Here is a 27,399-nt window from a genome sequence, read left to right on the forward strand (position 1 = left end):
GAAAAAAAAAGAAAAAAAGAAAAAAAAAAAAAAATAGAAAAAGAAAAAAGAAAAAGAAGAAAGATCGATCAATGGAGAAAATATTGAAGTAAAATGATTTATACATTTTTATTTTTCTTTTTTTTTTTTTTTTTTTTTTTTTTCAGAATGAAACAAATTCGATAAATATCAGAACGTGGCAATAAAATTCTGTGTTAGTCCATTATTAATGTTTCTCGTGATTGATTCAATGTATTCAAAATCTTAAAAGCGTGATACCAGTGCAAGCAGTTACTAGAAAAGGGCTCCGGCGAAAACATAAATTTTGTTAAAAGTGAATCTCTTGCGTATCGCGCCTTCGAGCGATTTGTTCTTCGCGAGCACGTACGCGTGCACGCACGCGAGACGGTTCTCTTTTATCAAAGACTTCTCTTTCTTTTGGGAGATTGCCAAAGGCAAAAGAGAAAGAAAGAGTAACGCTTCCAAAAGTCGCTAAAGAACAGAGAGAGAGAGAGAGAGAGAGAGAGAGAGAGAGAGAGAAAGAAAGAGAAAAAGTCAAACTAACGAAGTCTGAGCGGCATGTTTGATGCATCATCTTCTTTCTCTCTTTTAACTCTTTCTGTTCTTTTTTTTTTTTTTTTGTCGAATCGTATCTAAATTTACCGTACCTCGCCTTTCCTCGTTTAAACGTTTTCATTCGATATCTTATTTCTTTTTCCCTTTTTTTTTTTTTTCGCAGTATACAGCCATCTCTTTTTCATCCTCGTTTCCTGTCTCCCTCTCTCTCTCTCTCTCTCTCTCTCACTCTCTCTCTTCGTTTATGTGTAAATAAACACATGCATACAAACTTACAATTTTCACGCTCGACTTATTCCGTGGATCCTTCCACGTGCATCGACACGTGCGACTCACGGCCCGTATGTTTCCGCAGTTCTGTCTCGTGAAATTTCTTTTCTTTTCTTCTTTCCTTTCTTTTTTATTTCTCTCTCTCTCTCTCTTTTTTTTTACTCTTTTCTGTTTCTTTTTCTTTGTCTTTTCTACCTAGCAGAGAGCACGTCGAATCCGGAAGAGTCTCTCCCAGGAGAGAAATTCCGAAAGTCTGTCGAGAAACGTTCGGATGCATCGAGAAACTGTGCGGAGGGCTTGTGCTGGGTGTGAAATACGGTATGCGCACGCATTCCATCTCTCAAAGGATCTATTTTCGTGCGCGTGTAATTTTCGAGATTACCGGCTGACTGATTTACGAGGAGAAGAGGAATATACCGTAGAATACCTTATCTCGTCCCTGGCTTATATTCTCTACCTAACGGCTTCTCTTTTGATTAATCGAATTAATGAGAGATTTCCTTTCATTTTTCTTTTTAGATTCGATTGATAAAAGATGACTGATTCTTTTCGAAATCGTTTAACGTTTAATGTCATATCAAAGATTCGAATACAATGAATAAGAGAGAATTAATTGACATGACGTTTAATGTATCTTTCATTAATTAAGATTGCATATATGTGTGTTCGTGTGTGTGTGTGTGTGTGTGTATTTGTAATTACTTTTTGAATTATCAATTTCATGAAAAAAAAAAAAAATAAAAAAATAAAAAAAGTAAAAAAAATAAAAAAAATGAAGAAAAGTTATTCCTCGCTCAAAAAGTCTCTCTTGCGTTTAATATTCTTGATACAAATGGAAACACGAAGTAAACGAGAAAACTAGAGCGGAATTAATAAGAAAATAAATAAACGTTATATTGTTCATAAATGCCACAATCTTTTAACCTTCCAATCTTATTCGAAAAAAACTTTCTTCGAAACGATTCGGTACGTGATATTGCACGATACTCGTTTGATCGAAGTGAAATATCGTTTCCCGTGGGATGTCGCGCAGGCTCTCGCGTTACGACAAATTTTATAAGCTCGCGAGATCGCGAATTTTCGATTCGAAGAAATAATTCAGACGAACGATCGAACGAACGATATCTTTTCTGATATATATATTTTTTTCTTTTTTTTTTTTTCTTTTTTCTCTTTTTATTTTTTTTTTTTTTTTTCATTTTTATTTTCCTCTTGCGCGTTCGTATATACCATCAGAGAAAGAAAGATTTTGATATTTTTCTAATTCAATTTTGATCGAGAAACATTTTACTTCTCGACGAAATCATTTCTGCGATTTTTCTTGAAAATACTGTTCCTTTCCTTTTCCCCTTCTCACCCCCTCGCCCTCCCCTCACTGCCGACTCCTCCCCATCGCCACCTCGCTTTTATCGAATAATCGCAATCGAAAAGAATCCCCAGTTGATACATCAACAAGCACAAGAAGAAGAGGAGGGTGGGGTTGGGCGGGGGGTGGGGGAGAAAGGAAAGGCGCAATATTTGCAGGGACATTCATTCATTTAAAGGCCTATTCATCCATCAATTCTCCGTTTCGTAGTCCGTGAAGATGCAGTAAGGAGATAGGAAATAGTAGTAGGTTCGGTATAGGTGGTAGCGTCAATTTAAAATCCTCACGCTGCGGGGGTGCCAAGCCCTTTCCAAGCTAGAACGTTCTCGCGCCGGCGTCGCATGATCCTGTGAGAGATTTGCATCGAGTTAGGTGCAAGCGTGACGAGATAAGATAGCGTGGGAGGGTTGACGAGGATATCCATTCTTGCAACGTTACCAAGTCGGAGAGCCTCTTTTCCTTTTCCCTCGAATGAAAAGACGAAGAGAAAGGTGAATATAAGAGAGAGAGAGAGAGAGAGAGAGAAAGAGAGAGACAGAGAGAAAGAGAGGAAGAAAGAGAGAGAGAGAGAGGAAGAGAGAGAGAGAGAGAAAGATAGATAGACATAAGAAGAAAGAGAAAAACCGGAGAGAAGAAAGAGAGAAGTATGAACGCAAAGCATAGATAAGTCGACGGAACCGGAAGTCTCTGACTCTTTGATAAGTGACTGCGATCGTGTTGGTGTGACGCGGGTGCGAGCACGCCAGCCGAGTAGAGTTGTTCGAACACGATGGATGGAACAATCCCCTGTGATATCACGAGGCACGATAGGCCAGACTTGGAAATTGGCGAGCATTCCTCATGGCGCCCATGTGGGTATGCGTTATTCACTATGATATTCTAACTTGTGAGATCTCTCTCTCTCTCTCTCTCTCTCTCTCTCTCTGTCTCTCTCTGTCTCTCTCTCTCTCTCTCTCATTCCTTTTTATTTATTTATTTTTTCTTTTTTTGAGTATAATCGATATATTCTCATATAAATCTTTCAACGAACCATTTCTCTGATTATGTATCGTATTTTTTTGGTCACACGTGATATACTCGAATATTGTTTTCAACTGATTGCACTCCTTTTTACGATTTATTTTGCTTTGTCTTTATTTTTAATCTAAATTGAATCCCACCCGAAGAAGGACGAAGGTTTATCTCAATATTGGTTCCTGATGATGTCATAATTTAGAGACGATTCGTTTTAATAAATCCAATTTCCATTTGATTTTAACGGAATTCGTTTCGTTGTTGAAAATGGGAGGAAAGAAAGATGGAAAAGAAAGAAAGAGGAAAAAAAATGAAAGAAGAGAGAGACTGAGAGAGAGAGAGAGAGAGAGAGAAAAAAAGGGAGAAAAAAAGTTATAGCGGGTTTATTACGTGACCCATCGTATATAGTTTCTCCATCATCGGCTCAATATTTTCATTCGCTTTCAACGAAAGGAACTTTTGGAAATTTAATCGACGAATGTTTGAAAATCAAACCTCTGTAAGTTCCTTGAATTTTTTTCTCTTTAATGTAGCGTTTAATAAAAAGAAAGAAAAAAAGAGAAAGGGCGAAAGGAAACAAAGAAAAATAAAATTCGATTCACATTTCATCGGAATGGAATAAGCTAGCAAATGAAAAATGCTTTGAGGTAACCTATCGGAAAGTTAAAAAGTTTGGAGAATCTTTATGTCGTCCGAAAGGAAAAAAAAAAAAAAAAAAAGTAATTTACAGGTGGTACACGTCAAGCGATGCAATTTAAAAATCGCCACGACCTCGTTTTTTCTTCTTCTTTTTCTTCTTCTTTCTCTTTTCTTTTCTTCTCTTTTCTTTCTTTCTTTCTTTCTTTCTTTCTTTCTTCTCGTTTATAAGTTTTTACGTACCAAGCTTCTTGCATCGACAGCCAAACGCACCTTTCCTTTTCACAAGACCGGATGTAATTGAGCGTATTCCGAAAATTCAAAGAACTTGAGCAACCCCATTTTCCAAAGCTCCACTTTTTTTTCTCTCTCTCTCTCTCTCTCTCTCATTCGTTTCTCTCACGTTTTTGAAATCGTAATGGAAATTGCGGTCCTATAACCTGTTTTTCTAACGAAGCATCTCGTTTGCGAGTCACGAGTCGTTTCTTCCGAATAAAAAAAGAAAGAAAGAAAAAGAAAAAAAAGAAAAAAGAAGAAGAAGAAGAAAAAAAGAAAGAAAAAGAAAAAAGATCAATGACGTCGGGATATAGAAAACTGAAAAGCAGTTTTAATTAAGTAAAATTTATAATTTTTCCTTTGAACGGCCCGTTCGACATTTCCCTTTTAATTCATTCAATCTTTCTCTGCTTACTATCTGTTCATTCTTATTTATTTATATCATTATATCGAATATGTAAATACGGCATTTTAATTATACACATTAATTAAAAAAATATATATATATATAGATATATCAATTAATTCAATTCGTTCGTTCAAAACAGAGAATGAAGAAAATGTAAATAATCTATCATAAAAAAAAAAAAAAAAAACAAAGTAACAAAATATCAGATGAGAAAGATAAGACAAGAACCATTGTCTCTCACGGGGGTAAGTGCGTGAACGATGAGTGAAAGAAGTGTTGAGGGGTGAGTAGAAGAAGAAGAAGAAGAAGAAGAAGCGAAGAGACGTAGGGTAAGGTCGGCAGGTAGGGCAGACCAAGGAAGCAAGCAAGCAACCAAGCAAGCAAGCAAGCAGGCAGGCAGACTGGCAGGCAGGCAGGCAGGCAGGCAGGCAGGAAGGTAGGCAAGCAGGCAAGGATGAAAATTTGCATAAACCGCCCATTAAGTCGTGGCTGGTTTATTGAAAGCAGCGGTTGCGTTTGTAGGTGTGAGTCAAGATAGGTCTGGAAAGAGAGGAGGATTGCTTAAAGGAAAGTAATAACGTTTGTTGGGTGAGAAACCTACGGTGGGGAGTTAGCTATCCTTGCACCTTCGTCTTTCCACCCAACTATTCCTCTAAGTACCCGGAACTGGTTACCAAGCTGTTTGGACGCAGTGCCGTTAGTTTCAACGAGAAAGAGAAAGAGAAAGAAAGAGAGAAAGAAAGAGAGAAGATAGTTTGATGAAAATCGAAATGGAAATACGAAGCACATTATTAGTTCAGCATTCGAAGGTTTCTGCCGTTTAAGCACGTAAATCCAGTCGAAGTTCCTCGTCGTTCTTGTATTTCTCTCTCTCTCTCTCTCTCTTTCTCTTCAATCTCCATTACTCATCAACAATGAAATTCTTGCAATAGTTAATTTATCGTCGCTTGAGAATTTGTCCTTAAGAATCGACATAGTTCTCATATTTATAATCCCAGCACCTTCCGTTAGATTTCTTTATTTTAGTTCTCGTAACGAACATATTGCGAATGTATAAATATCGAATATTTATTCGTACTGGCCAATCCCATACATTTTCATCGATTTCATATTTCTCGTGGACTTGCTCGGCTCCAACGAGTGTACCTTCGAAATATATTCTAAACATCGACGGGTTTATTTTCCAAACGAAGGGGAGGGGAGGGGGGGAGGGGAGGGGCATTGGATTAAAAAAGAAAAAAAAAAAGAAAAAAGAATTGGGACGATATGAAAACGGATCGAGTGTTCTGGTATGATACGAAAAGATTCGTCTCAGAGAAGATAGAAGAGCAATGGCTTTACTACGGACCGATCTACGTTTGTAAACGAAATTGCGGCTCGTTTCGGTCGTTCTGTTTCTTTTGTAATGGGTCAAGCCATTAAAATGGGTTCTGCGTTCGTGCTCTCAAGAAAAAAAAAAAAAAAAAAAAAAAAAAAAAAAAATGAGTAGAGAGAGAAAATCGACTTATATTTGGGCTTTGGCATTGCTACGAAAATGTGGGTCGACTACTCATTTTTTCCTGCTCATCTTTTTTTCCCTCGTTTCCGCTCCTGCGGGGTTGCCACTGTGATGTGCGGAGGGGGAAAAAAAATTGCAAACGAATGACGCCAGGAGAGGACCCTCTCGACCCGAATTTTTCGTATTTCCCGGCCCGGAAGCGGCCGGTACTTCCGTTGCCAGAGTGCACTATTTTCACAGATTATTCGTGAAACCTTTAATGCAGTCCATTCGAGCCTCACCATTGACTAGTTTTGACTCTCTCTCTCTCTCTCTCTTTTTCCTTTATTAGATCTCTTTTTATCTTTACTATCTATTTTACTTTTGGCTAGTGAAACGATGAGAAATTTCAACCTCCTCTTTCTCAGCCAAATTGTCGAACCTCTCTCTGTCTCTCTCTCTCTCTCTCTCTCTCTCTCTCTCTCTCTCTCTCTCTCTCTCTCTCTCTTTGTGTACTTTAGCTGGCAAAAAAATGAGTTTGAGAAACGTTCAGGAGCGATTCTCCAAACGGAATCTTTGAAATGCATCCAAATACTATACTTCTTTCGGTGAAATTGTAACGAGAAAGAAATATGCGCTTTGTAGCTATGCATTAAATTACAGAAAAAAAGTATGATAATATGTCAATAATACACACGTATATATATATATACGTAATAATTTATGTATATGTCTATATGTATATATTTGAATCGCATAACGTTAGTCACAATAAAATTATACTTTATTCATTATTAATTATATTTTATTATTTATAATTCATTTATATGATTAAAACATAATATAGGAGATTGAAATAAGTGGATCTTGTAAAATGTTTAATTTTAATTTCTAAATGTAATACTATGTAATATACTATTCGATAAAAAAGTAATTAAACATCATTACCGATATGAGATAGTCGATATTAATTAAAAACAAATTGTCTCTTTTAAAAATATCTTTGTATTATTTTAACTTTCCACGTGTAAACAAAGTGTATATACATTGACCCATTGACTCGAATAGTTTTTTTCTTTTTTTTTTTTTTTTTTTTTTTTTTTTTTTACAAAAATCTTGATACAGTAACCTACATTATTTCCTGGTATTTATTCGCTCAGCTGTTACGCGACGTGAATAGTTTTTTCGCTATTACTATGAGCAGGTGTATCAGAGAAGTTAATTATGAATGACAATATTTAAAAGGCAATATTTTCGGTATTAATGGTCGTATAAACTTGAAATAAAGTTTATTTTAAAAGGAAAAATGTCGGACTTTTTATCTACTTACTATAAAACTATCGATATTTCCTAAATACGTATTATCCAAGTTCATACGTATTTGATGAATTTTTAAAATCGATTTGTTTCAAAATTGCTTTTCAATTTCCTCGTACAATGTTATATAATGTAGATGAAATATTAACTTTATTTCGAAGGATGTCCCCTTTTTAGCTCTATTAATGGCCACTGGTGTACGTAGCCGCGATAAACACATTTCTGGAAATTCCGTACTAAATTGTGATGGATCCGAACGAGAGAGTTTTATCGTTTTAAAAAAAGCCATTTTTTCGTCACATCCCGGCGAAATACGATTACGATATCTTTCACCATCCTATTTGAAATTTCACATTCTCCGCATCCCGGCACATTCCTCTCTTTTATCGGTATTACGTGTATCTATGCAAAACAAACGAACGTTTCCTGTAATTTTTATCGGTACTATACTTGATCGTTTTACAAACTACAACGAGTTACTGCTTTTGTATAATTAAATATAGACAAAAAAAAAATAAGTGAAGATAATATTACGTAAAATTTCGAAATAAGAAGAAAAATATGCCCATATATATATATATATATTATATAGTATTAGACAACCATGAACGTACCTGTATTTTTCGATAGAATTCACTATAGCGATTTGTATCTTGTTATGACTTAAAGACATAAACATCATATTTTGTTCAGACTAAGAATTATTTATATTTTATAACTTTTGTATTGTTATTTAAATAACTTTCCAAATGTTTGTTAATTCTAATATAATTCGTGTATGTTTGCTTTATGAAGTGAAACTAGGTTCAAAAGTTAGAGAAACATGCCATAGGGTATAAATGGACAACTGGTAGCTTGCGAGCCGCATGTGACTGTTTCTTCTACTTAGTATACCTTAGGTAAGCTAGAAAGGGAACAAACCCTATTATTTGATACCATTGTGCCTCGTGAATTATATAGTTTTTATTTTGAACGAGTTAACAAGGTGCATAGTACGGTGATTAGTGTATTTAAAGTAATTGAAGAATAGATTGATTGATAACGATTGATCGTGCGGTTTGCGACGTAATAAAAAATTTCCCGCCCCTGTTATAAGATACAAGATATGTACGACATTTAGAAATGTATCATACTGAAACAGTTGTGGTTTAACTACTTGCTGTGTAAAGAAATTTACGTTTGACGTGCCACGCACGTCATTTTTCTTTCTACTACAATCGCCTGACGACGTGTGTAACACGTCGCTTACGTTTCGGTAACAGAAGCATCTCGACGTGCGTGGCACGTCTTTCCATCGCAAGTAGTTAAAATGAATTTTCTTATGGTGATAAATCATTTAATATTTTATATCCAACGTTTAAAATAATCTTGAGTTATTAATAATGAAAAAATTACGTGTCTTTATTGTAAATAATTCAAATGTCAATGTATTAAGAACTTTTTGAAATCTTTAAAATCTGGAATAAAACAATTCATTTATATTTATATTAAATTGAAAAAAATCATGAAAGTTGAACAAATCAGTCTCACGTACATTACCGGAGATCAAACATCAAAGATTATCGATTTGTACCTTTTTGCTTTTTTTTTTTTTTTTTTCTTTTATTTTTTACGTCATACAAACGAACCATTTTCGTTCACTTGTAATAAAAAAAAAATAAATTTGCACTGTTACAACGATCATAAGTATTTATTATTTATTGTCACTGAACGATTTTCTATAACAAAGTCATCGCTCATCATCAGATGATTCTGATTTGTGTGTGTGTGTATGTGTGTGATGAACTGTAGCCGGTATTGTTAACTATGAATTTTTCAATGTAGGTCAAAAAATTACGGGTTAAATTTATTCTATTCAGCTCGAGCGTATACAAGATACGTTACTTTAGAAAAACAGCCAGGATTAGTTAATCCGAAAGAAAACTTTATTTTTGCAGAAGCGATGTAAAATCTCATTAGAACAAACTAAATTCATGGAGAAAATTGATTGTTTAATATGGTAAACATTTTTTCATTCTTTATCTCTTTCAATAATATTTCTTTGAACTGTTTGAATCAGTTGCTTCTTTCTTTTTTTTTTTTTGACATTAGATAATCACACGCGAAATAGACAATTCATCGATAAAGGATTCAGGCTGAGGTTGGAAGATTTTTATTTTGAAACCTTTTCATAAAAACGGAATATTAAAGGTTGTATCACGTTGGAAAATGTTCGTAGATCGTAAAGATGATTATTTTAATGAATAAAGCTTACTATGAAAATTTCTGCGCGTTTAATTTTTTTGCGGTTATCTAATAAGTTGTTGAAAAAAAAAAAAACAAAAAAAAAAGAAAAAGAAAAAAATAAGTTAATAAATAGATTTTAATAAATTACACGTAACAACATTTCCTCTATCATTTGTTCTCTCTCTTTCTCTTTCTTCATGCGCATGAAATAAAATTATAATCTTTTCTAATTAATAGAATTATCAAATTTAAAGAGTAGAGAAATATCGAAAGAGAAAGAGAAAGAGAGAGAATGGGGGGATGGGGGTTGGAATAGAGGAATAAAAGAAGAAAAAACAAATTTTGTTTGCCGAAAAAAATAAGTTGAGATTGTTACATGAAGTAGGAAGATTAGATAATTGTGTCCCGTTCGACGATAGGAAGAAGCTACCGATTTTGAACGTAGATACGCGGGGATTGTTGCATATTCATGAACACTCACCGATTATAACAGCAGCAATCAATAAAGTTCATAGCCTTCAGCAGATTCAAAACTTTCATAGTTGTTCTCGTATATTCGTGTGGTCGCACATAGTATATGGCAAATGAGATTTCAGCGTCATCGTATAATTGTTCTTGCATGTGATATACATTGTAGATTATTTAGGTATCTGATATAAATCGACAGAAATGCATCGTAATGCACCGGACGTCGAATATTGATAAATTTTAATAATGGTTAGTCTTATTTCATTGTAATTGTCATTTAAAACTGATGAGAAAATCTTATCGTTTTTCTTCGAGTAATCCGATTGGAAAAGTGATCTGGGAAAAACAAAAAAAAAGAAAAAAAGAATATTTCTTTCGTAAACGTCTACGAACGAGTATAAACATGCATTTGCATTTTTTTTTTCTTTTTTCTTTTTTTTTTGAATAATGTCAGTTTCTACTAAACTGTACGAGCGACACTATCTATACACTGAGAATCAATTTTTACTTTTTGTCTTCGCGCAACAATTTAAATGTCGGACGTGCGTAGCACGATTGCGTATTTTTTTCCTTTTTTTCTTTTCTTTTCGTTCCTTTTTTTTTTTCTTTTTTTTTTTCCGTACATTGCGTACAGTCGCCAATAGTCGAAACGTAATTTAAATCCGCGCAGTCGACTAATTGTAATAAAGAACAGTTATTTTTAATTCTACCTTCGAGTTTTTTATATTTTTAGAAATTATCATCTCGCCACTCGTTGCTCTTTAATAAAACAATTATATGCGTTTTTCATATTCTCGTCTCTCAGAGAGTAATGTAATATAATTCCTCTCAGTGAGGAGGAGGATTCACGAGGATGGAAAAATGTTAACGACGTATTCGACTTTCTAATATCTATCTTATTTCCTCTCTCAATTTCTGTCCCTTCTTCGTGATCGATAAAAGAATATTAATTTAAATTAAAGTCCAATTTGAACGAAGTATTTCTCTCTCTCTCTCTCTCGCTCTCTTTTACTTTTTCTCCCTATCATCAGTCGGAATCCTCGTTATCCTATGGAGAAAGTAGAGAAACAGAAAGAAAAAGAAAGAGAGAGAGAGAGAGAGAGAGAGATAGAGAGAGAGAGATCGAAGCTCGTTAAGTTCTCATCGAAGAGTGGTCTGCCTTAGCTATTGCTCTTTAAATTGCAAAGATTATTTTTGTTCCCGCGATTTCCCATTAATTGATCGTTCTCCGATGTCTCTCGGTGATCTCTCAGTACGAAAACTTCCCCTACGCCGATACGATTAAAGAAAGAAATCCTGAAAGAAAAATGTCACGTTATAGATAACCACTACTCTCGTCGTTTTAAAAGGAACGATCGGTTTTATGTAAAATTCGAACGAATAAACGGAATCACCCTAAGAGAACGTCACTGTTCTATATTGTCACGAAACTCATTTGTTTGATCCTGACGAAAACTAAAAAAAAAAAAAAAAAAGAAAAAAAAAAAGAAAGAAAAAGAGGAAGAAATTATGCGAATAAGATGAAAGATAATTAACAATGTAATTAAAGTACAAGAACGATGATAATGACACGCACAGTTCTATATTCACTTGGAATCATGTCTAACGAATATTTCCACAAGCGTCGAATGGAGAGAAAAAAAAAAAAAAGAAAAGAAAAGAAGAAGAAAAAGAAAAAGAAAAACTAGAGAAGATAAGCAAAGATAAGAGAAAGAAAGAAAAGAAATGAAAAGAGGAGAAAAGATAGAAGAGAAAAAAGAAAGGGATGGAAAATGAGAGAGAGAGAGAGAGAGAGAGAGAGAAAGAGAGAGAAGAAAACGATGGAAGAAGAGGATGACACGTTACGTCGGATTAGAATAGTACCGCGACAAGGTTCCAGAGAAGATACAGACATTAAGGGCCTAGGGTGAGGTTATTCTACGAAGATCGTCGGAGATGCCCGAGAAGTGAACGTTATGCGCGCGGCGCCCCTTTAGGATCAATACGGGTACCACAGCGTTGTAATGCCGCCTTGCTTTGCTGCTAGCCGCTTGCGAGAACCATCGAAACTTTTTAAAAAGGGAACTCATATCCTTTCCTTTCTTTCTTTTTTTTTTCTCTTTTCCTCGCGTAACATTTCACACTTACGTAAACGTTCTCTCTCTCTCTCTCTCTCTCTCTCTCTCTCTCTCTCTCGCTTTCTCTCTTAGTCTCTCTCTCTCTCTCTCTCTCTTTCTGCCTGTCTGTCTCTCTTCCATCTCTTTACGATATTTACATCTTTTCTTCTTTTGGGGAAACAAAAGGAAAAAAAAAAGGAAAAAAAAGAGAACAAGAAAATTTTTTTCCAACTCTTTCAATATCTTAATTAATTTCGTTCAATGAAATCGATTTACGTTAAATCATTTCATTCATTGACGAATCATCGGTTTTAAGATCTTTCATAAGTTCAATAGTATTCTTTAAGAAAAATATATAGAAAAAGGAAAAAAAAGAACAAAAAGAAAGTAAATGAAAGATATTGTCTATATTATTGCCTATTGAATATTAAAAAAAGTAATAATGAATAAGTTACGTTAACGTGTTGTTTTAAAAATTTGTTTTTTCTTCTTTCTCTCTCTTTTTTTTTTTTTTTCCTTTTCTAAATTCATCAAGCTTAACGACAAATTATATTGTCACCAATACGTTAAATACAACGCGATATAAATTGTATTAAACAATAATACGTATCGATTAATACGCGTTTAAAGATTAATTCATTCAATGAAATAACAGACATATTGTTGTTCGCGAATGATAAATCAGGAAATGATTTCTACGTATTTTTAATTCGTTCACGTATAGACACGAATGAAAATCGAAATAAATGAACAAAGTGACTTCTTTTAACAGGCGAATGAAGCGTTTTCCGTTGAGATGGAAACGAATTGTAATTACCCTTGGAACCGATAACGTCAGCGAACTAGCTACTTAGCGCAGATATAAAGAAGACGTAGTGGCCATTCCGAGGGCTAGGCACCTTGGCCAACTTGCGTCGTTTTGATAACGAAATGACAGGGAAGTAATTGCACGCTCGAGAATGGTCGGTCCTTCTCTCTTTTACTTCCCCACACCCCCATACCCACCCCCGCCACCTTCCACCTCTCCTCCCAACGCCACCTCCTCCCCTTTTACTCGCCTTCTTCTCTTGCTTCCTTTTTCTCCTTCTCTTCTTTGCTAACCTTTACCCTCTCTCTCTCTCTCTCTCTCTCTCTCTCTTTTGCTCTTTGCCATACATTTTATCGTCTTGCTGTAGAACGACCGAGATTTTCGAGCGTTCGCCGACGTGCGCGAAAAGTTTCGATGAAATTAGATCGTGATTAAAGTTTTAAATCAAAAGATTAGAAAGCATTAGCGCCGTATTCTCGGTGCAATTTGCACGGACTCGTAAAATCTTATGAAAACTTTAATCGTTGACAGTACAAAAGAATTAAATACTTTTTTCGGTTTGACAATTAGGAAAAAAAAAAAGAAAGAAAAGAAAAAAAAAAAAAGGAAAGTATTTTAATGTATTTTAATTTAAAAAAAGGAAATATATCTACAACAAAATTGCATTCGATCGAACTATAATACATTTTATAGTCATTTAGGTTAATCGCATTTAATATACAAGATCGTCATATATCGATGCTCGACATTAAAGCGTATACGGAATCCCGAAGGAAAGGACAAGTAATTTCCATGTTATTGAAGGATGAGTGAAGAAGGGAAGAGAATTTCTTAATAATCCAACTTCTAAAGAAGACGATTATAGGATGAAGTATGACATGTTACTCTAGGATATTGCTTGAGAAATAAAATAGAAATATTCGACCCAGTTTTCTCTGAGAATGTTAGTTCTAAAATTGTTCTCTTTATTTTTTCTTCGAAAGTCCTATATGACCTGTTCTAAAAAAAAAAGAAAAAAAAAAAAAAAGAAAAATGTCATATATTTAAAAGATATGTGTTTAAAAATAATATCGTAAGGGACTATTAATTTTGTATATTTGTATGTTTCTCTCTCTCTCTCTCTCTCTCTCTCTCTCTCTTTTTCCTTCTTTATTTCTCAAAGTCAGACAAATAATTTTCGAAGAGATATTCACATCGAATGGAGTCCCACAAGTGCGCCGCGACTTTTCAGGTCAAATCTTCTATATTAATTAAGAGCCAACATGATTCAATCTACTTGCTTGAGAAAATCAGTTTCGCTTCTAAACTGAAGTAGCTGAGAACTTCACAAATATTCCCGAACTCTGAACAATAATTTCCACTTCCTATCTTAGTTGTCGACACTAAACGAAGGAAATCGCAATGCCATAGCGATCACGAAGTTATGATATCTTTAAACGCAAGAGTTAAGTCATCGAGTCGTCGTTTTCGACGTTCTTATCATGAATTTCGACTTCTTCTCTTCCTCCTTCATATCCCCCTCTTTCTCTTCCTTCTTCTTCTTCTTCTTCTTCTTCTTATTTATCCCTCCTTTGACTTCGCGCACAATTACCGCATTAATTACGGGGAAAGGCTCATAAGTATGAAGCATTATTTCTATCCGTCCGAAGGCGTTAAGGGGTTGTACAGTACGACGCGTTCGGTACCTTGAGGACGATTTTCTGATTTTCGCGAGAACGAAGAGAGTTGAGATTTTCAGGTCGCTGAAGAGAATCTTCAAGATTGAAGAAAGTAAGAGAGGGAGAGAGAGAGAGAGAGAGAGAGAGAAAAGTGAGGGTGGCAATTTCCAGTTATAACGGCTAATCCGTATTTCATCGCCTAAACGACGCTCGTTCGTCTTCGTTCCTCAGTGGTTGAAAGAGAGAGAGAGAGAGAGAGAGAGAGAGAGAGAGAGAGAGAGAGAGATAGAAGCACGGATGGAAGTCGGAGTCGAGTTGCAGTAAAATATAATTGGGTTTTGAGGATTATCCCGCGGGCGAGGTAGATCTCCGTGCGACTCGTTCCACTGGCTCTTCCTTTCGCTCTCCTCTCTCTTTTGGTCCCGCCTTCTAGAATCTTTGGAAGCTCATCTTTGTCTAGTATAGTTGAAAGAGAGAGAGAGAGAGAGAGAGAGAGAGAAGGTACTAGTGAATCATGGTATGTAATTTATTTATGTTCTTTAATTATTTCAAACACTCTGCTTTTCGTATCAATTATATCGATCGTTTGATTTCATTAATCGTAATATTAGGTATGATGGAATAGTCCATTAATAAATCTTTATTAGGATAATATCGTTTTACGATTAATTACCATTTTTTTTATTTTCTATTAGCGACGATTTATTCATTTATCCCGGTTTACATCAGTTTTCTTTTATTTTCGAAAAGAATGCTATTGAAAAATGTGTAAAAAAAAAAATTGTATTGCTCAAAGAAGAAATTCAAAAGAAAAAAATAACAGAGATTCGAATGATAAATATTGAATGAAAATAGAAAAGAGAAATATGAATGGGTGATGACAATCCTATAAATTAGCTCGATTTATCAAGGGTTCTTTTCTGTTTCAAAGTAGTTGACTGATTCCATCAAATGCCATCTCCATTAGACGATTAAGATTCTAATCTCAGAATCGATCCCTTTCGTTTATTCCGTTTAATACTCTTCTTTAATTTTCGTCGAAAAGTGACAACGATCATGTATGAAAATTTAAGCTTAAAATAGTTCTGTTTCGTTCAGAAATTAACTGTGATATAATTTTTTATCGAAAAAAAAATTAGGTCTTCGTTAGTAGGGATATTACGAAGCATTGAATTGTGATGGTAGAAATAATGACTAGGCCAGAAAGATAAAATGAACAATATAGATAAATAGAAGGGGAGAGAGAGAGAGAGAGAGAGAGAGAGAGAGAGAGAAAGAAAGGGGAATAAAGAGGAAGCTGTCTGAAGTGGCGGCGTTGTCCGCGCACTGACGCGTCCCTTGCAACATGGAAGGAAGGAGAAATAGCAAAAGGACGAAGAAGAGGGTGAGGTATGGAAGAAGCAGGCAGAACTCTGCCGTGGCTGGATGCTACATTGTGCACGAAGCTCGGCTAATGAGAATGGAAAGCTACTGGGAAAGTAACGCCATCGTGGAACGCGTCGGTGGAGGCAGAAGAGGCCGATACACGGAAGACTAGGAATTTCCTAAAGCGAAATGGGGAAAGGAAGAAGGAGAGAGAAAGAGAGAAAGAGAGAGAGAGAGAGAGAGAGAAAGGAAGAGAGAAAAAGAGATAGATGTTGAGTAACCACGGATGAAGATAAGCAGATAAAAGAAATGGCTTCGCTCGTCCGTTCGAACCAGGCGAGCGAGCAAGCGTGAGCTTTTGGATGCTGGAAGAATAGCATCGAGGACAAAACGTTTCCGTGAAAACGAGCGGTAGAAGAGAAAACCGTGGAGGGTGAGGTGATGGTAGAGGAGGAGATGGAGGAGGTGGAGGAGGAGGAGGAGGAGGAGGAGGACAGGAAGGAAACAAGAAGCACGAGCGTGCAGAGAACGCGTGTGGGCGATGCTCTGCAGTGATATCAAAAGATACGCGCCGGATTTCCGGTGCGTCCTATCCAGAGACGATTGAGTGTACAGATAAAACTATACGACTACATTGGATAACCGATGGAATGGTCACAAATAAAATAGAAGCAAAGAATGGATCCCGTTAATTAATCGTCTATTTTTATTTCTATCAAATTCCAACGTGACACGGACTTATAATATGTGCCACGTTAACCTCTTTCTTATTATATACGTTTAAATGAAACTTTAACAAAACCATTTTTGAGATTATCCATAATTATCGAAATTGATTAAGTATAAGAGAAGAAAAAAAAGGAAGAAAAAAGAAAAAAAGAAAAACAATCAATTACGTAAAACTATTATCATATTTCTCGAACGTTCAAGTCCTCAAAAAAATATTCGACAATAGAGGTGGATACAAAGAGAGAAAGAGAGAGAGAGAGAGAGAGAGAGAGCTTTACCTACTGATTTGACCTCGGTATTTGCATAACATCCATGGCGACCATACCATAAAGCCCATGTATGTGTTTTCTTATCTCACCCTAACAAACCCTTTTCTACGCGCGAATAGTCGACATGATGGATACTGTACGGGTACACTTTCTCTTTCTCTACGAGGAAGGAGAACGGAGAGAAGAACGACGAGCATACGGTCGACTCTATATCTCTCCCTTTCCCCTTTTCCCCTCCTTGTCGACTAAATTACTGCTTTTAATTACGGCTATGGACTTGCGCCCTTACGCCAATGTTACAACGTACGCAATACATCCTCTTTCTCTTTTCCTCTCCTCTTCTATCCCATGAGCCTCGGTTGTCGTGTAACTCGAATCGTTTTGCGTATGCACGAGCATACGAAAAACAGAGAAAATGGTTTAGAGAAAGAAAGAGAGAGAGAGAGAGAGAGAGAGAGAGAGAAAGAAAACGAGGGTGACTCGCGTGAATTTACGACGCGTGTCGCGATCGAAATAATTCAATTTACCGGGGATTAATTATAGAGCAGAAAATTCAACTAATTTGCCTCACAGATAAGCTTTAAAGCACGTTGCCCAGTCATCAGAAAGCCTTTTCCTTCGAGGAGACGGAAAATTTCGACAATTCGCTCGTACATTCGCCAGTTGACTGCTTTGAATCAATAAAGAGAGTAAAAGCAATGAGAGCAAACTGATATAGCGAGCGAACGAGCGAACGAGCGAACGAGCGAGCGAGAGAGAGAGAGAGAGAGAGAGAGACAGAAGATAGTGAGCACACGTGCAGTTCTCTTCTTTCGCGCGCAAAAGTTGAGAATTTGCATATCGGCCAAAAAGCTCGGCAATGGAAGGTCGAGTAGTTCGCTTCCGACGGACAGGAAAGAGATTGCTCGCTCGTGTTTTCGCGAGGATCAACGCTCAAACGTAAATTCGACGGGTTCTACCTACCTTTGGCGCTGCTTAATTAGCCAATTTTCAAGTGCCCACTTTTAGACCATACCTCTCGCAATATTTTCGGTCTGAAATGCGATGGAGGCTCGAATATATAGGGAAATACGATTACACGATCGTGAAGTGATGTCGAGGACGTCAAAAATTTTCACTTTTCGTTTCCTCTCTCTCTTTCTCTCTCTCTCTTTCTCTTTTTCTCTCTGTTTTACTCAACACACACGATAAAGCTTTAACTATGATATTCATATTGGTATGGTGTCGATAGAAGAATTATATTTTCATACATGCACGTTGCACATATTGAACATGTTGAATATGTTGATTTTAACTTTTCTCTGTCTCTGTCCCTGCCTGTCCATCTTTCTATCTGTCTCTTCGTTTCTTTATTCTTTATAGGTATATATATATATATATATATATATATATATATATATTTATGTTTTATAAGTATATACACTTTTATTTCCATTTTTTTCTTCGTTTCTCTTCTCGTCGATTTCCCTCTTTCCTTTTTCTCCCCCTCCCTCTCAACATCCACGAGTATAGACAGCATCGAGAAAGTTTCACGAGGTACGCGTCGACTGTTCGGAAGTTAAACGAACGACTCCAATTATGCAGCTCGCCGTTGCAACCAGTCGGCGAGCACTCGGTACTGTTTATTTTACAAATTTATTATCGGCGTTGTATAGTCTCTCTCTTGCTATCGCGAATCTCTCTCGTTGTTCGAAAACTTTGAAAACTTTTCCGGTACACAATTTCTACGAATCGTTTTCTTTTTTTCTTTTTTTGCTCTTTTTTTTCTTTTTTTTTTTTTTGTTTCCTTTTTTTTTTCGTTTTCCTTTTTGTTTTCTACGAAGCTTGTTTCTTCGAGCAAGTCAATTCGAACCGTTCAAATGTGGAAAAGGAGAAGAGGAGTTTCGATGGTATGAGAAAAATCGCTGACCGTTGACGTGCGAGTCAATTTTCTGCTTGCCGGAGTGCCATAACTCGTGGTAAAAAATTGGCCGGTAAAAAAAGAGAACGCCTGTCACGAGCTAATGAGAAGCTACCGATCGCGTCACGCTTTCTAGTTGGTTGTCCGTGAACGTTTATCCAACGTTTATACATGTTTGTAAGGATGATTCAGTGTTAGTGTGAGCGGCCACGTTCATGCTTCGGCCATGAATAATTAAACGGCCCCGACCAGTTCGGTCGCTACCGTGATCCTTAGGCGTTGACCGTAAAAAGAATTATTAAAATGCATCCGCGGCCCCTTGTCCGGACTGTGAATCGTCCATGGAAAGGATTAAGTCCAAGCTACGTTTATATATCCATATATATCCATAGCGAATTGCCCCGTAAAACGTCATTCACGATCATCTATGACGTAGCCCACGTTAAACTATCACAATCTATTCAGTGAGAATCCTCTTAATTTAACGTGTCAGCTTTAAGAACACGAAATACTTTATTCTTCGTGAAGATTCAAATGATTTTTCAAAAATATTTCCTCGTGAACATGTTTATGCTAAGAAACGATATATTATATATATATATATATATATATATATATATATATATATATATATTATTTATAGTATATATTTATTTATATTTTTTATATATATAATATTTATTATTTTTAATATATATATAATATATATATATATATATGTGTTTTTTTTTATCTATTTTTTAATTAGCGATTATTAATTTCGTAAACGTCATTATTTCAAAACAAATCGATATATTTTCTACATATAGAAAAGATTTATCATTGTACGATCGATTTCGATCATATATTCGAAAACAAATATTCGTTATTATTTAAAAAAAATGCCTTAGATTTGTACATTTTCTTTAATCTATTTATTACCATTGATATCAATTCCATTTGTATTATAAGATCAATTCGAAGATAAACATTGAAAAAATATACGAAGAAACAGAAACGCGTAGATGAAAAAGAAGAAGAAAGGGATCGTTAATTCCGACAGGTGAGATTTTAAGTTCGTTTTGCGGCTTTGCGCTTTTCACGAGAATGAAGAAAAAAGAAAAAAAGAAGTAAGGAAAGAAATAACGGGGAAAAAGAGATGAAAGAGAAACAGGGAAGATAGCTATTCCATGAATACCTACGAATATACGATCCGATCGAATCTCGGATGTTAGCTCGTCGGATGTTGCGAGAATCGACGAGATGTGGCTTCGATTCGAGATAAGTTTCAAGCGGAAGCCGAAGGAAGAGACGTACCGCGGTTCTAAGACGTACAGTAGTTGCCGAAGCTCCTTCGTATTTACGAGGTTTAACCTCCATAGAAATCTGCAATCTTTTTGCATACGATTACAGATGAGAACACATAAAAACACACACACACACACATATAGAGATACATATACAAACGTAGAAGTGGTCAGAATCACGGACTACGAAGGTACACAAATATAGAAGGGCAAACACATATACATATACACGTACGTACGTACATATACATATACATACACAGATAGCACATACAAAAACGTGAATTTGGCATGGCGTACGTCGACGAAGGGAAGAAGAAGAAAAATAAGAAGAAGAAGAAGAAGAAGAGAATTCTCGCGGGTTCCAGATCACAAAGCAGCAGCAACGGCAGCCACGTTCTTTCTGCATCTCATCCGTCGCTTATCTCCACGGTCTAAGGCGCACGCTCGTCCGAGGTATTTGGATTTAGTGGATCTTCTCTCGAATGGAGCTGATCGTACGTTAGTTACGCGGAGCCCGAGTATCCACACATAAATTTCTGTATCGAACAATGGGTAATTGTGCTCTGATCCACCCTCGAGACACGTTGCTCTCTTTACCTCTCTCTCTCTCTCTCTCTCTCTCTCTCTCTCTCTCTCTCTCTTTATCCATACCTGCAGATCGAGTATCATCCAGTTTGTGTGTTAGAGCGTGTATTAGGTTGAGAGTTAAGTGTGAGTGGGCGTTGCTCTTCGATGCCAGATCTACCGTGCAGATAGTCCAAGTACGCTCTGAGTTACGTCCTCTTCTCTCCTTTGCTGGTATATCTCTCTTCTTTGTCCTCTCTCACTTTCTCTCTCTCTCTCTCTCTCTTTCTCTCTCTCTATGCCAAAAGCTACTCTCCAACGTCAGCCCGAATTATCTTGGCTCGAACCTTGCCCAGCAAATTCTCGCACGAAGTCTCGAGATATAGAAGGAGGAAGAGAGAGAGAGAGAGAGAGAGAGAGAGAGAGAGAGAGAGAGAGAGAGCGTTTCCAGGAATCGATTTAAACGAACGATAATTCACGAGTAAAGTGTACCGAACGTAGATCTTGCTCCAATCACTTAAAGATGTGTGTATGTGTGTGTGTGTAGGATTCCATATGTTCGATTCTCGAGAAATCCGAACGATTCTCAAGTTCCAACTGTCTCACTATCCTTTCTCTCTCTCTCTCTCTCTCTCTCTCTCTCTCTCTCTCTCTCTCTCTCTCTCTCTCCCTCTCTATCTTTCTCTCTATGTTTCTCTTTTGTTAGAGAGTTGGAGAAAATCTCGAATTCTCCAAGTTGCCGCGAAGGCTTCGCGTTCATTTTGCTATGTTGGAAATTCGAAAATCCTCGGAAATGGAAGTCCCATTACCTGCTCGTAGTTTCGGCGACTGCTTTTGGTCCAGTGTTGCGAGAAAGAGAGAAACCGAGTAAGAGAGAGAGAGAGAGAGAGAGAGAGTATGTGTGCACGCGGATAACTTCCTCGACGCGGTGAAATTGAACGGAATAACGCGAGTGCAAGGCTTCGCTTTCCTTTGTTCCATGAGTATTTCAGAGCTGAAACCGCAGTTACTCCACCAGTCCAGTTTCGTCGTTCGCGTACGCTTGGCTTCGTTACCACGAATATTACCATATTCCGTGCATTGTCGCACACTACGTGTACGAATACGTACCAGAAATATAATATGTAACTATGCACGTATATACGTATACATATATATATATATATGTATGTATATATATATATATATATATGTATATATGTATATGTATATCGCGCCACCTTGCGAATTTACTTTTCTCCTCTTGCGCCTCGTTAATCCATTTCGGGATAGGCCAACGACAACGTTTCTCTAAGCCCTTGGTCCTTATAAGATTTTGCGAGACCTTCGATACAATGTAATTCGATGTATGATAATTCTTGTCTTGTGTGATAAATACAGCATTTTATTTTTAACTTCTTCCTTTTTCTTCCTTTCCTTTTTCTTTTTCCATTTCTTTTCTTTTCTTTACTTTTTCTTTTTTTTTTTTTTTTTGGCATTCATACATCTAAACTAGATTAGAAATGAGATCTGATTTTTAATATCTTTTCTTCTTCTTTTTTTTTTTTTTTTTTTTTTTTTTTTTTGTATTTCTTGTTTGAATTCTCTATGAATTATTAATTTAGCAATGAACAAAACAAAAAAAGAAAAAAGAAAAAAAAAGGAGAAGAAATGAAAAAATATTATTTTTGGAAGGTGATCAATTTTATATGAAATGAATCGATACTGCTCGTTTTTCACTATATTTAGTTCAAATAGCCGAATAAATATTTACAATATATTCCGTATGTACAGGATTTGACGTTTATATTTCATGTGCTGATTGTGAGATATAAATTGACCTGTTAATATTTCTCTACAAATTATCAAAACAAGAACTCTCATCGATTTATACCAATTCGAAAAGTAAATCGATAATATAATGATAAAAAAAAAAAAAAAGAAAAAAAAAAAGAAAAAAAAGACAGTAGCATCAAATTCTCAAATATTTTTCTCGTGAGAGATAAAAATGATCCTATTCTTTTTCTTTTTTTTTTTTTTTTTTTTTTTTTTTTATATTTTTGAAGAATGACTTGCAAGAAACAATAACAAAAGCTTCCGTTACCGTCCTATCTAATTGCTAACATGATCTTAACCCTAAAGTGGCCCTTGTACGATGGATGTCTTGCTTTACGCGCGTCATCAAGGAACCGAATTAGGGACGATATCGTCCTGAGATACGAACGACGTTACAACGTCGTTATAGGACGATGTAGTGCCTACTCAAGACGCGTTAATGGTAATTGCGTCGATGGAAGTCAATCCTGTTACCTACGTTCCTGCGTTCTGTCCGACGTGATGCCAGAGAAATAGTCCAATTTAGTTCGGGCCAAACATACCGAAATTCAAAGACATGACCGAATTCTATGTAATATGAATTACGATCCATTGGGATCGTTTTGTTTTATACAAAATCAAAAGATATTTCTTTCGATAAATCTTTATATTATTTTATTTTATTTTATTTCATCTCATTTTTATATTAATTAATTAATTTATTTACTTTTTATCCATCGCTTTTTATTATCTTAATGAAAGATTTGATTAGATATCCCAAATGTAATACAATTTCTAATATTCCCGTGTAATTTGAGTCCTTTATCGATGTACTTTTAGTTTAATAAGCCGAAATCTTATATACTACGTTCAATTAACTTCAACGAAAGATCCGAGAAAGGAGAGACACTCTCCTTTAACCTTTCATCGATATCGCGAGACTCGCGAATATTCGTAGAGGGTAAGATAAACTCCCTTTCCTAGGGACTCTTCCTTCTTTTCATCCTTTCATCCGACTCACCCCTCTTTTCTTTCAATCCCGTGGGTTTACAAGTTGACTCGAGTTCCGTTTTATAGGCAGTCGTTTGAATCGATAAATGACCTCTTCTTTTCTCTCTTTCTTTTTCTCTCCTTTTCTCTCCCTCCCTCCCTCCCTCCCTCCCTCCCTCTCTCCCTCTCTCTCTCTTTCTTTCTCTTTCTCTTTCATTCTCTCTCACTCCTCTCATTTTCTTTCGATGTGTCCATCTAAAGACCAGAGCGAATTTGATTAAAGGATTCGATTAATGTTTACCAACGTATATTCTTTTATAAACTTCAAAGAGAACTCCCTTCCCACCGGTAACTCCTTCCAACGCTAGAGTTTTTCCCTTTTAGACTGCATCACAGACCACAACTTTTTAAATGAATTTCAACGCGCTATCGGACTCAACTTCTATCTCAACGCGCAATTAGTTACGATATTGCCCGAAAGCCCCTCTTTCCATTTCGTTGCCGCCGTTAATTCATTTATTTAAGGGAAAGAGGAAAAAGGATAAAGGAAAAAGAGAAATGGAAGAAAGGAAACGATGATTTTTTTTTTTTTTTTTTTATAGTAAAGACATTGGGAAACGTTTATTTTTAAATAGGATCGTTTGTAATCTCCTCCATATGGTTTCTCCTTCTATCTCACTCTTTCTCTCTGTTTCTTTCTTTCTCCGTCTTTCTCTCTATGTATTCCATCGTTTTTCTCTTTCCCTTTCTATCTCAAACGTATGCAAGCGTCGAGGAAGAGGTTCGTTAGCAAGTCGAGACCGCCCTTTACAATCTTAAGACCATTGTTTCAAGAGCCTAGGGACAAGAAGATCCTGTTCATTGTGTCGGACAAAGATGATACGCGACATCGACCACACGTAACACGGTACCTTCGCATATCATACATACTAAAACGAACGTTGTTCGCATCGTCGGACAAATTAGTATTGCCTTCTTGCTATGCCCAGTATCCTTTACTCTCTCCCTCTCTCTCTCTCTCTCTTCCACCCTCTGTCGCTATCACCATTGTCCTCCATTCTATTCGGTTAACAAAAATAATAATATTTATCACAAACGAATAAAGGATCCCCTTCCTTTATCTCTTCGAATCTCCAAACTTTCATTCGTATAATTTTCATTTTATTTCTGTTAATGCTAACAGATATTTAATGTTAAAGGTCAGAAAGGAATCGTATACTACATTGTGTACTAAAAGAAGCTTTGAGGAAGTATTGTGCATATGTATCTACAAGCAAGCGTATGTATTTGTGTGTATGTATGTGTGTGTAAAAGAGAGAGAGAGAGAGAGAGAGAGAGAGAGAGAGAGAAACGTGGTCGTTACGTACTAAGATGAGTCTGAGAGTTTGTATCCCACGGGAGTCATCCTCAGGCTAACGGCTCCCCAGGAATGGATACGTATCCTGGACGAAGTAAGGAAACCTTACTCCTCCTTACCTTACCACCCTCTTCTCGACCTTCCCCATCCAGAATCTCGCCACTTTCTCCGCTCTCAAAGAAGAGGGTTCACACCGTCTATTCTTGATAAAAGTATCATGGATACACGCTTTTCCTCGAGCCCTTCTATTCCGATGACACGACCATTTGACAATCTTTTACATCGTTTCACGATTCATCGTCACGAAAGAAACAAGCGGGTCTCGAAACGATTATATATCCAATTCAGACGACAATAAGTACCAATTTATTTTTCTAATATCTCATTGATAATCCTCGAGCTCCATCGTCAGAAATATCCTTGCTTATATTCGTATCGAAATATATCAATTAGAAATTCAGAAAATGTTTATTTAACTCTATTTAAATTTGAATTTAAATCGATACGAATCGCTTGTTAGAAAATCTTTTTTTTTTTGTAAAAAGTAAAAGAAGAAAAATAAAAGGATGTAAAATAGAAAAATAAAAATCCAATTTTACGTGGTCGAATTAGCCCTTGTTTTCGCTCTTTTGAGATAAGTTCCGATTAGGGCAAACGACGACGAGTCCTCTTCTCTCGTATTTGGTATTACGGATTATGAAAAGAAAATCCGATGTGCTGACGTCCACCCAATCAGATCTGCAAATAGGAATTAGTGTTGAGCCGCGTACAAACAATGGCGGCTCGATTGATTGACTTTTTGCTTCCCCATCCCAGTACTGTGGTGGCTTCGAAATGCGTGGGTCGCTTCGTAAGCGAGATGCAACCTACCCCTTCGTAGCACGCAAGCAAGCAGGCAAGCAAGCAAGCTTCGTTGTTGCTTGGGTTGCTGGGGTATCCCCTCTAAACCACTCATCAGCAACTATCGTCGTCCTTCTTCTTCTTCTCCTCCTCCTCCTTCTCCTCCTCCTCCTCCTCCTTCTTCTTCTTCTTCTTCTTCTTTTTCTTTTAGTTCTCTTTCTCCTCGTTTTCGACGCGTTTCTACGAGACCTGGAGAATCCCCATCGGTTAGTGCGGTAGGGCGTGATAATCCTAGCCGAGAATGAGATCGCGTGGCATAGCCTCGACCGATGAGATTCTCTTCCCCCGTCCCTTCGAAAAGTATCAGCTTCCAGTGCAAGCCCTTACCTTATCGGATTACTTCTCGAATCCTCGACGATTGAAAGCACCGATTCTCGCGGACAGTTGGTAGCATCGGAAATACCTTCCGATCTCATGAACGTTCTCGTAAGAACGAATAATCGTTTAGTCGATTGGTAAACTAACTTCTTATCCTCTTTCTTCCTTCAACGTTTGAATTTATTTCTGTTTTCTTTTCTTTTCTCTCTTTTTTTTTTTTCTTTTCTCGTTTTTTCTTTTTTTTCGACAAAATATCACAATGGTCACGTATTATCAATGTCATTCCTAGAAATTGGAATAGAAATATATAATCGTCTGACGATCTTTCGTTAGATCTTCGAAGTTATTTTCTTTTCTAAACCGACAATGTTTACATTCGTACGATTTAGGATTGGAAGAGGAATAAAAAAAAAAAAAAAAGAAGAAAAAACAGAGAAAACAAAAACCTTCAAGATATAAACACCGTCTCTTTCGCGATAATATTGAATAATTGTTTTGAAAGTATGTATCACGTTGCTTAGAGGTTAGAAATCTTTTTCGACATTCATGGCAACATTCATTTTTCTTCTGTTGGCATTATTAAAAAGATCTTTCTTCTGCAAAATTGTTGTGCCGTTTAATATTTATAATAATAACTTTGTCAAAGTTATTCTTAATAATAAATTTTGTTTGGTCGATCGGATACGAACGATACGTTTGAAAATTTCGAAACAATCAAACACCGTACCTCAAAGTTATTTAAAATAAAATGAATAATTCGTCGTATTGATTGATCGCAAGATAACAAATTTTTGTTGTTGATTGACGTTTCTACACAAATCAAAAGTATAAAGGAGTGTGAAACACATGTAGATACGTGTAACACCAAAAGCAACGGGACAAAGAGAGAAAGGGAGAGAGAGAGAGAGAGAGAAGGATACAATTCGTTCATGTACATCAACGCGATAGGACAATGGAGCGATTAACTTGCGTGAACGGGCCTGTTGTTTATCGTACGAGAATTATTTACTCGTCGGCAATCGGACGCTTAAATTATTCGTCGTGGGATGAGTCCGCGCAGACTTTACATTGCTTTAATCGTTGGCCGATAATTCAATGGTATTAGAACCCTCCTCTTTCTCTCTCTCTCTCTCTCTCTCTCTCTCTCTCTCTCTCTCTCTTTCTCCGTATCCCTCATCAAGCTGGTACAATTCATTTTTCACATAACTCATTATCAATATGAGTACCAAAGTACGTGTCCCTCGGTTTTTAATCAGAAATCATAAGAGAGAACTTCATTTCTGTTCGCCTAATCAAATCTTCGTCGAATATCGTTTGCTAACGATTATCGTTTTTAATTGGAATTAAA

At 36.3% G+C, this 27,399-nt stretch overlaps 1 protein-coding gene across 4 annotated transcripts in view; it reads left to right on the plus strand.

Moving 5' to 3' along the window:
- LOC124947902 (uncharacterized N-acetyltransferase DDB_G0290199-like) overlaps positions 1-27,399 on the plus strand; it is a 457,589-nt gene that overhangs the window by 264,553 nt on the left and 165,637 nt on the right. The gene's annotated exons all lie outside the window — the stretch shown is intronic.

This window comes from Vespa velutina, chromosome 3, assembly GCF_912470025.1.
Source record: "Vespa velutina chromosome 3, iVesVel2.1, whole genome shotgun sequence".
Taxonomy (NCBI): domain Eukaryota; kingdom Metazoa; phylum Arthropoda; class Insecta; order Hymenoptera; family Vespidae; genus Vespa; species Vespa velutina.